This window comes from Aptenodytes forsteri, unplaced genomic scaffold (genome assembly GCF_000699145.1).
Source record: "Aptenodytes forsteri isolate BGI_AS27 unplaced genomic scaffold, ASM69914v1 Scaffold270, whole genome shotgun sequence".
NCBI classification, from domain to species: domain Eukaryota; kingdom Metazoa; phylum Chordata; class Aves; order Sphenisciformes; family Spheniscidae; genus Aptenodytes; species Aptenodytes forsteri.
In genome coordinates this window covers 2,193,425-2,203,676 of record NW_008794631.1, presented here as the reverse complement: position 1 = coordinate 2,203,676, position 10,252 = coordinate 2,193,425, and the positions used below count along the sequence as shown (strand labels likewise).

The window sequence follows — 10,252 nt, the reverse complement described above, 5'->3', positions numbered from 1 at the left end:
GGGCATGGTGGTGTTGGGTTGACGGTTGGACTCGATGATCTTAGAGGTCTCTTCCAACCTTAATGATTCTATGATGATTCTATGATTCTAAAACACATGATTTCGATTTGGTAGGAGCTTCTACACGATTCTCAGGCTCTACAGGACAGAAGTGAATTGAGCCCTATGGAGGAACGTTTTTCTTGCCTGAAACAAATTCTGGAATTGGGTTCACTGTGATCCCACAAAAAAAAGTGCTAACCATAATTATTTCTTTTCTTTATAGCCTTTTTATGACTTACAAGCCTCTAAGCAAATAAGAGTTAGAGTTCTTGAGTGGATTGGCTTGTTTAGTTTCTCTAGCACTTTAAATTTAAAAATGCGTAGGGGAAAAATGAGGAAATGACTAAAAAAAAAAAATTGGAATGGAACACTAAAAACATTGATACAATAAACAATGAAATCCAGAGTCAGAAACTGTGAGATTAGAAACAATTGAGCCAAAAGAAGCTCTACAGGCATAACATGTCTGATTTTAGATTAAATTCCCCATTTGTCTTCTCAGATTGTTTTCACTTTTCAGCTCCTCATTACACAACAAGTATTCTTCCTCCCTGTGGATAGACAGTTTCCAGTTATGAGAACACAGAAAAACTTTAACACAGAGTTAAAGAGAAAGGCAAGTCTGTTGATTTCTGTCTGAAAGGTTTAATTTAAAACCTTTGTATGCCATAACAAGCTTGGGTGTCTCAACATGATTTACAGAAAAACCATAGAGAAAAAAGGGTTTTCACAATATCTTGTCATTGCCTTCATACTGTTTCAGCTGTAATAGCTCTAGCCCACAAGCAAGTCCTACTTTTTAGACCTCCCAAAAGAGGGTTTGCTGCTAACGTGCACCTGGGGAGAGGTACTCTAAAGATATTACACTGCTAACCTAACTGAGAATGCCCTGCATCCTTCTCCGATGAAAAAATGTGCTCTAAATGGCCCAGGAAATTTGAGTGTGAACAGAGGGAAACAATCCGAGTGTGAGAGAAAGTCTTCAACTCAGTCATGAAAGCATTTGCGCATAAATTAATACTAGAGAAGCCTGCCACAGAAATGGAAAAACTTGTGGGCGGGAGAGGTACACACAAGTCCCCGTAAGCTCCCCGGCTGGCTGCTGGAAGTAGATATGGTCGCTTTACTACTGTACTGCCTGACCTGGCACAAGAATCCCCATCTCCTCTTGATGCTAGGAGGCTTTGAGGCTATCACATCTGAGTAAACTCAGGCCCTGTGTCACCACCAGTCAGGCCATACATGATCTCACTTCACTTGGGGCAGGGCCCAGCTTTTCTGCACTCAGGGTCCTGAGCAGCTCTGCAGATCGCCTCTGACCTTATGCAGTGGGTGACCATTGTCTCGCGTATCCTCTCAAGGGCTTGAATATATTCCAAATTGCTCTTGACTTTCTTAAACATACACATTTCTGACTGTGCTGTGCAAAAAAATTGAAGTGTGGGTAGTGGGGAAAGCGCTGTGTGCGTCATGGACTGCTCACGTTGCCGGTCACTTTTGTTGGCTTGGGATCCTTGCTCTGTAAAATAACGGCAGCTGATCTTGACCACTCCTCTGTACGCCAGTGGAGAATGACATTTCAAACTCGGTGTCACAGACATGGGAGTGGATTATGTGAAATACCGAAAGGCATATTCCCGTGGAATCCCAAAGTTTGTCCTAAGGATCTTCAAAGTACTTCAACTTTTTAATGTAAATGTGACGTTTGCCTTCTCCAAAGGAGTGTCCGAGTTGCCTGTCCGTGTGGGTGTGTTTTGGTGCGGAGTGTGTTTGAAGACCAATCCCCCTGTCTTGCCTGACCATAGATTTTCTTCCAGGCTTGCAAAGGAAACTTAAGATTGGGAATGAAAGAGCCGATACCCGAGTTTTGGAGAAGAGCCTGAATATGATCTTTGAGAGGGAAGAATGCCCTTTGAAACTTCTTCCCTTCCTGAATTGTGTATGTGCTCTTCCTGTCATTTGAGAGCTTCAAGTGCTTGAGCTCCTCCTGTCATTTGAGAGCTTCAAGTACTTGAGCTCCGGAAGGTAATGCTGGTAGCGATCTGCAGAAATCAGCACGTAACGTGGCGTGAGCAATCCGTGCATGTGGCCTTTTTAACTCGTGCCTAGAGAGCGTATGAGGGCTCGAGGGGAACATCTCCAAGCAGAATTGTTGGCAAGTTAGGCTTGACTTTGTTTGCAGAATTAGGAGGCGTCTAAGCAACGAGTCAGTTCAGTCTGCTCTTTTTATCAGCTCTTTTGAGAACTGCCTACATTTCCAGCTCCCCTGCATCCTCGATTGTAGCACTTGCTTCCAAGAGGGAAATACTGAAGTGGCTCTCTTCAGTAGGTTCCGTGGGCAGCTTTTCTGGAGGCATCTTAAGGGGATCACTTCTAGCCTGTCCTAGCAGAGACAAGAACTAGCCATGGACAGCAACCCCCATGGGCCTTCCTGTCCTCATTGAAAACCCCACCTTCAGGCCCAAGGGACCTCGGTGGCCCTACAATGGAGTCCTCCCGTCGCCCCTGGGCAGCAGCCCGGAGGACGCCAGGCCTCCTCTCCTCTGCCCCTCTCTGCTACTGCCGAGTGCGTGGGCACTGCCTGCCAGTTCAGGGAGCCGGGCGACTGGAGGGTAATGGAGACCCACCGACCCTCCCGGGACACTGTGGCCACTGTCCCATTGAGGGGACCCCAGGCCTGGCATGAGGAGGGGGATGGAGACCAGAGCATGCAAGGGGAGGTGGAAGACAGTCCCGATGCCCAAGGGGCAGCCTTTCTCTCTGGTAAGCAATATGGCCCCCTGGAAAGCACTACCCCCTCTCCTCCTCCATCAAAATTAGGGCATCTTTCAGGCCCGCCACGTGCAACCCAGCCATGTTTGAGCCACCATCGTGGGCTACCACACATGGTCCGCCGTCAGAGCCATAGCACAGGAAATCCTGATGTCACCAGCCACCTCACCGCCTTCTGTTTTGGGGCTCTATAAAAGCAGAGACCCCTGTGGCTGTCCCACAACTCGGTGAGCAGCTAGAGACTCTGACACTAAGCACTCTTGGTGGAAGGAGGACCCGGCAAAGCAAGGCAAGTGCCCACGTACATGTGGGATGAGCAAGAAAAGGTTCTTTGAACCAGTGAGGATGCATCCACGTCCCAAAAAACAGAAGCGGGCTGAGGGGAGGAGCAATGTTTATGGCAGGCAAGCTGGCGCTTACCTGAGTGACCCCACTGAGCCCATGGAGGTTGACCCGCCACTGAATGGCACAGAGCCCATAAGGTGGATCCACCTCGAGAGGAGGAAGAGCCAATGGACGTGGATCCACCTCCAGCAGGGCTGACCGGGCACTACACCACTGTGCTCAGGGTGCCTCCAACACCATGGTGCCCAAAGCACCGCAGGACTGCTGGGGGCTCTCAGAGATCCTCCAGACGGCCAGCTCCCAACAAGTGGCACTACCCCCGCAGCCGACCCTAGCCGTAAGTGGACCATCCACACTGACAGCTGACAGGGTCATCAGGAAGATCACCCATCTGCTCCTTCTTTGTTAAGCCAGATATGAGCCCTGCTTTCCCACCTCCTACCCCTCATGAAGGGGGGCCACCTGCTCTGCTCTGAGCCCTGGGGAAGAAAGGAGGAGAGGGGCTGCAATTTCTTCTGGCCAGCTGCACCATGGCACCACAAGGAGTCCCTTGGAGCCTGTTGGAGGGCCACTGAGGCCACCACTCATGCACCACTGTCAGAGCCACAGCAGTGGAACTCATGATGTCACGAGCCACCTCACCGCCTTCTATTCCAGGGCCCTAAAAAAGCAGAGACACCTGCAGCTGGCCCACAACTCGCTGAGCAGCTAGAGATTCTGTCACAAAGCACTCTTGGTAGAGGAGGACCTGGTGAAGCGAGGCGAGGGCCCACGTTCAGTGGGATGAGCAAGAAAAGGTTCTTTGAACCAGTGAGGATGTGTCCACGTCCCTAAAAAGGGAAGCGTGCTGAGGGGAGGAGCAACATCTATGGCAGGCAAGCAGTTGCTGGCACTCAACCCCAGCAGTGACGTGGAGGCCATGGAGGTTGACCCGCCAAACAATGGCAATGAGCCCATGGAGATGGATCCACCTCAAGAGGAAGAAGAGCCAGTGGAGGTGGATCCACCTCCAACGATGCTGAACGGGCACTACACCACCGTGCCCGGCATGCCTCAAGCATCTACGGCAGGCAAGCGGTTGCTGGCGCTCACCTGAGCAATCCCGCTGAGCCCATGGAGATTGACCCGCCACTGAATGGCACAGAGCCCATAAGGTGGATCCACCTTGAGAGGAGGAAGAGCCAGTGGAGGTGGATCCACTTCCAGCAGGGCTGACCAGGCACTACACCACTGTGCTCAGGGTGCCTCCAACACCATGGTGCCCAAAGCACCACAGGACCGCCCGGGGCTCTCAGAGATCCTCCAAACAGCCAGCTCCCAACAAGTGGCGCCACCCCCGCAGCTGACCCTAGCCATAAGTGGACCATCCACACCGACACCTGGCAGGCTCATCAGGAAGATCACCCATCTGCTCTTTCTTTGTCAAGCCACATATGAGCCCTACTTTACCACCTCACACCCCCACCCTTCATGAAGTGAGGCCATCTGCTCTGCTCTGAGCCCTGAGGAAGTGGCAAGGAGAGGAGAGGGGCTGCAATTTCTTCAGGCAGGCACCGTGGCACCAGGAGGCATCCCTTGGAGTTTGTTGGAATATGTTGGAGCCTGCTGGAGACCGTTGGAGTCCCCTGGAGGGCCACCGAGGTTCTTGGGGCCTGGAGATGGCATTTCTTCAGTCTGAGGATGAGAAAGCCTGTGGGGCATGGCTGTCCTCAGCTACTTCTCACCTCAGCTACCAAATGGGTGGGTGACGATGAAGCCAGACCCGCCCTGGCCATCCGCAGAAAATAGCAACAGATCGTCAAAGAAGATGGAGGGACAGCTCTTCCTTCGGAGAAGCAGAAGACTTATGTTCTGACAGGAAGAAGTTTTTGCAAGATTAGGCAATAAAGAATTAAAAAAACAATAAAAAACAATGAAATCCAATTTAAAAAACAATAAAAAACAATTTACAAACCAGAAAATGCACTCCTCTCTTCTTTGGCCCTTTTGAGACTACATAGCACCCCCACGCCCAATCCAGCTGTGTTTGGGCCTCCATTGTGGACCACCACGAATGGGCCACCGTCCAAGCCACAGCAGCAGAACTCATGATGTCACCAGCCACCTCACCGCCTTCCGTTCCTGGGACCTATAAAAGCAAGGACCCCTGCAGCTGGCCCACAACTTGCTGCGCAGCTAGAAATTCTGACACCAAGCGTGCTTGGAGGGAGGAGGACCCAGCAAAGCAAGGCGAGTGGGACGAGACAGAGACGGTTCTTTGAACCATCGACCATGTGTCCCCAGGCCAAAAAAAGGAAGTGGGCTGAGAACAGGAAGACTACCTCCAGCAGGCGAGCAGTTGCTGGTGCTCACCTGAGCAATCTCGCCAAGCCCATAGAGGTTGACCTGCCACCGAATGGCGTAGAGCCCATGGAGGTGGATCCACCTCCAACAGGGCTGGCCAGGCACTACACCACTGTGCCCAGGGTTCCTGCTATCCCATTGTGCCCAACGCGGCGCAGGATCACTGGGGGCTCTCAGGTGCCTGCCAACAAGCCAGCTACCATCAAGCGGTGCCACCCCCACAGACGACGCTAGCCAGAAGAGGAAGCCATCCTGCAGGCTCAACACCAACATCACCCAGCCATTCTTTACTTATCAAGACCTGTATGAGCCCTGCTTTCCCACGCCCCACCCCTTTTGGTGGGGTGCCATCTTCTCTGCTCTGAGGCCCAAGGAAGAGGCTAGGAGAGGGACTCGCATCTTCTGGCCAGCTGTGCCGTGGCACCAGGAGGAGTCCCTTAGAACCCACTGGAGCCCATTGGAGACCGCTAGAGTCTGTTGGAGTCCACTGGAGCATGTTGGAGACTGTTAGAGTCCACTGGAGCCTGTTAGAGACCATTGGAGGGCCACTGAGGTTCTTGGGGCCTGGAGGTGGCATTTTTTCAGTCTGAGGATGACAAAGCCAGTGGGGGATGGCTGTCCTCAGCTACTTCTCGCCTCAGCTACTGAATGGGTGGGTGAAGATGAAGCCAGACCTGCCTTGGCAGTGCGCAGAGAATAGCAACAGATCATCAAAGAAGATGGAGAGACAGCTCTTCCTTTGGCGAAGCAGAAGCCTTCAGTTTTGACAGGAAGACGTTTTGGCAAGATTGGCTAATAAACAATTAAAAAAACCAGTAAGAAACAATAAAACCCAGTTAAAAAACCAATAAAAACCAATTTAAAAAACCAAAAAAAATGCTCTCCTCTCTCATTTGGCATTGTTGAGGCTGCATGTGGACTCCTGTGTCCCATTCTGGTCTCCCCAGGACAGCAAAGACACTGACATACGTGCTGTGGGCCCAGCCCGGCGCCTTCGAGATGGTGAGGGGCCAGGGCACATGGCACACAAGGGCAGGCTGAGGGAACTGCCGCGGTGCAGCTGGAAGAAGACAAGGCTCAGGGCTGGGTCTGACCGGTGACCACAGCTGCCTGCTGGGAGAGGGTAAGGAAATAAAGCCTGACTCTTCTCAGAGGTGCTCCGTGGTGGAAGGATGAGAGACAGAAGGCCCATGCAGGAAGATGGACAAATCCCAGCTAGGTAAAAGGAAAAGACTGTCACCACGAGAGTGCTCAGACAGGGAACAGGTGTCCAGAGAGGCTACAGACACTCCATCCACCTCAGGGGATCCAAAATAGACTGAACAAGGCCCCAGGCATCCTGATCCAACTGGGGTGGCTCTGAGCAGGAGCTTGGAACGGACACCTCCACAGGTCTCCCCAAACTCTGTGCTTCTGTAAATTTTTGAACACCAGCCCTCCCCAAACTGTGGTCACCCACAATGAAACAGCACTCATTCATTCACAGATGAGTTGCAGCTAATTGCTAACAGACTGAGAAACAGCAAGGTGGAAAAAGGCCGTTCTGAACACACACAGGCAGGAGGGCTGCTGCACTTGGGCAGCTGTTTCCATCCAGTCACTCTCCGGAGCAGAGTAGCCCCAAGTGGAAGCTGCCCTTCTTCAACGGTTTGAGGAGAAAAAGGGGATCCATTTGCTCACCATTATAATGCAATTCGCGTTACCCAACACACTTACTGACTAGAGCCTTCCGTGCATTTTCATTAACTAATGGCCCTAAAAGCAGCAGTGACCAATTTAGGATCTCACAGGAGGTTTTGAGTAGGCATCTGTATTAGTTGCAAATCTGACCTAACTCCTATTTGCTTCAGACACAATCAGGAGCCACTGACACAACTTCAATCACAATCGGGCAGTCTGGATCAGGGCTTGAGACAGACGGGGCCCGACTCCTTCCAGATGTGTCTTTAGTAAACATTGCAATTCACAGCTGCACGCTACATTCAACACAGGAGACACGGGGCGTGTTTACAGGAGGCACTGGAGCATGTTACTCCTCAGGGAAGAGCCTCCAGGTCTGGCCTCACCATTGAAAGCAACATTGCTGTGGCAATTAAGGGACTGCAGAAAGGCAGACCATGTCCACAAAAGGTTGTTCCCGAGCGTAAGCAGCTCTACAGCTGTTGAAACTGGCCTAAAAGACATAGCAGGAGCTGCGCTACACCTTGTTAGCTTGCACCTCTCTGTCCTGTGCTCCATCACACACCACACGCTGGCGGCAGCATTTCTTCAGGTTTCTCACCAAGCTGCGCAGAACAAGGCGTCATCAACACACAGTGGGAGACACAAGTATTGCCACGAGTGATGCTGACTGCCAACTTTTATGGTGATTTCGTACAGCCCATCTAAGGTGCTCATGGCATCGGAAACAGTGCTGGGATTTGGCTGGGCCGAGTCACATGCAACCGTGGGTTTCCCCCATCCTTTTCTTCAACAGTTCCCAGTTACGGAGCTTGCAATGATCGGGGAGTGCTCAAGAAGGCAGGAGCTGCAGGAAGAGCCTCAACCTCTGCTGATCTGGGTTCACGCCTGTCCTCTGCACCGCAAAGACTCCCTCCACCTGGAACTGCTTACCTTGCCTGCTTCTGCACAGTTGTCAGCAAAGGGACCTCAGTGAAATGAAGCACAATATAGTAGAACTGCAGCTATTCAAGTACCAGCCACAAAGACAGCAACCAGTGAATGGCCACGGTGTAACAAGAGAGAACAGGGCAAAATGTTGAACAGACGAACCTCCCTTTCACGGGCACCTTTGCCTCTAAGCTTCTGCCAATGCAAGGGCCGAGGGCAAATGAGACGCTGGGAAAAGGTGAAGCAAACAACAGGTGGAAAAGAGCTGCCACACGGGATCAGACTACAAGTCATTTTGTTCCCTTTTCTGTCTGTGGCAGTAACCAGGAGGAAGAGGAGGAAGAGAATGAGATACATACGTATCCCGTACACGTTGAGCCTTCCCTGCCATTTGTTCTCCCCACTGACTGGGCCAGCAACTTTCTGAGCCGCCAGCTGAACCCAAACTGCAATGGCTGATCATCGCTCTGGAATCTGTCTGCCTTCAATTTCTCTAGTCCATCTTCAAACGTATTTCTGTTGTTTGTCTCGACAACCACTGTGGGAATGTACTGTGTGCTCAGTATTTCTTTTTGTTTAAGCCTTCAATCCATTCCTGTCAGTGTTGTCTGGCTTTAGCTGTCTCCTGTACTTACCGCTACGCAGGTCTTCAAAAGGAGGTAATGGACCTCCTTTGTGTCACATCGACCGTGTGCATTAGGTTGTGATAAGGATTTTTGTGTTGGCTGTAGCCAACCTCCAAAGCTTCCACAATGGACACCAGGGTACAAATGGGGATCTGAGGAAAGCAGCACAGAATTACAAACAAAATAATCACCTTTAATGGCTAGTATTTGGGGGGTGTCATTTTGATCAGAAGCCCTAAAGAGTGGTTTCTGCTTCACAAATAATTAACACCTGCGCGCAGAGGTCACAAGCCTCTCTCTGCTCCCCTCACAACCCACTGGAATATATCTCTGCTTTACTGCTCACAGTCAAGATTTTCTACAGAAACAATTCTGACCAGTTATCTGCTTCAAACATTTCTCATCAGGCACGGGCAGTTCCTGAAGAAGTGCAGGAGCCAGAGATCTGTAAATCCTTTCCAGCCAAAGTGAGTGGGGACCCCCAGGGAGTGGAAATGTCAATAGTGGAAGGGACAGAGGAGTATTTGGGTGGGGAGAACGGTTAAGATCTGAGAGCAATGTTTCTGCCATCCAAATTTAAGCTTGTTCAAAGTTGGAGGAGAAGATACACTGCATTTGTGTCTGCAAACCTCTGTAACAATCCAAGCTCTCCGTTTTTGCTGCACACTTGAGAATCCTATGAATCTCAGGAGAATGACACCATCGTTCCCATAGGATCAAATGCAGTATTTCCCATTTCCTGTTTGGAACCTCGCCTACTTCATAGTGCCCTACTGCAATTAAATGCACTACTCAAAGAACATTTGGTCCTTCTTACTGAAAAAAAAAAAAAGATTATTTTAACCTTCTAGGGAAACTACAGTGTCCACAAAGCCTTCAAATAGCACTAAAACTGCATTTTCAATGGAACAAAGCAGGATGAGAGGAAAGTTCAAAACCCAATGAAAGAAGAGACCCATTTTCTAACTACTGACCTTGAAACGGTTGATCACATCATAGCTGGTGAGAAGTACACAGAGAATGAATTTCAGTGTGTGATCTCCACTGGCGTCATTTAGTGCGAAGACATCAAAGGACCACTTGTCTACATGCTGCAAGAGTGGGGAGAAAAGATAGTTACTCTAGTGTCCCTGCACACTTTACTGCTGCTAGTACATGAACAAGTTTCTGAGGCAAGAGGCTGGAACGCTGCCGGAACATGTCCCCTCCAGTGAGAACACCTTAGTGTCGCTGGTGTGCAGTTAATTACCGTGCGATGGCCAAGCACCAATGCTCGTCCCCAGACGGTCTTTGCTCTGCACCCAAACCACGGCCCACAGCCACCTCCCCGGTCGCCGACCGTGCCGGAGACCGGCACGTCCCAGCGCCGCTCTGCTGCCGCGGGCGGGGACCGCGCCGCTGACCGGCCCGGGCGCGGCTCCGGACCGGCGTCAGGCAGACACCCCACCGACGAGCTGGGAGGGCCACCCCGCCCGCAACCCCGGCCCCTCAGCCCCGGGCACTTGAGGATTTTT

The 10,252-nt window shown here is 51.1% G+C and overlaps 1 protein-coding gene across 1 annotated transcript in view; it reads right to left on the bottom strand.

The window, feature by feature from the left end:
- LSM5 (LSM5 homolog, U6 small nuclear RNA and mRNA degradation associated) overlaps window positions 1-10,252 on the bottom strand; it is a 25,796-nt gene that overhangs the window by 15,103 nt on the left and 441 nt on the right. The window lies entirely within an intron of this gene.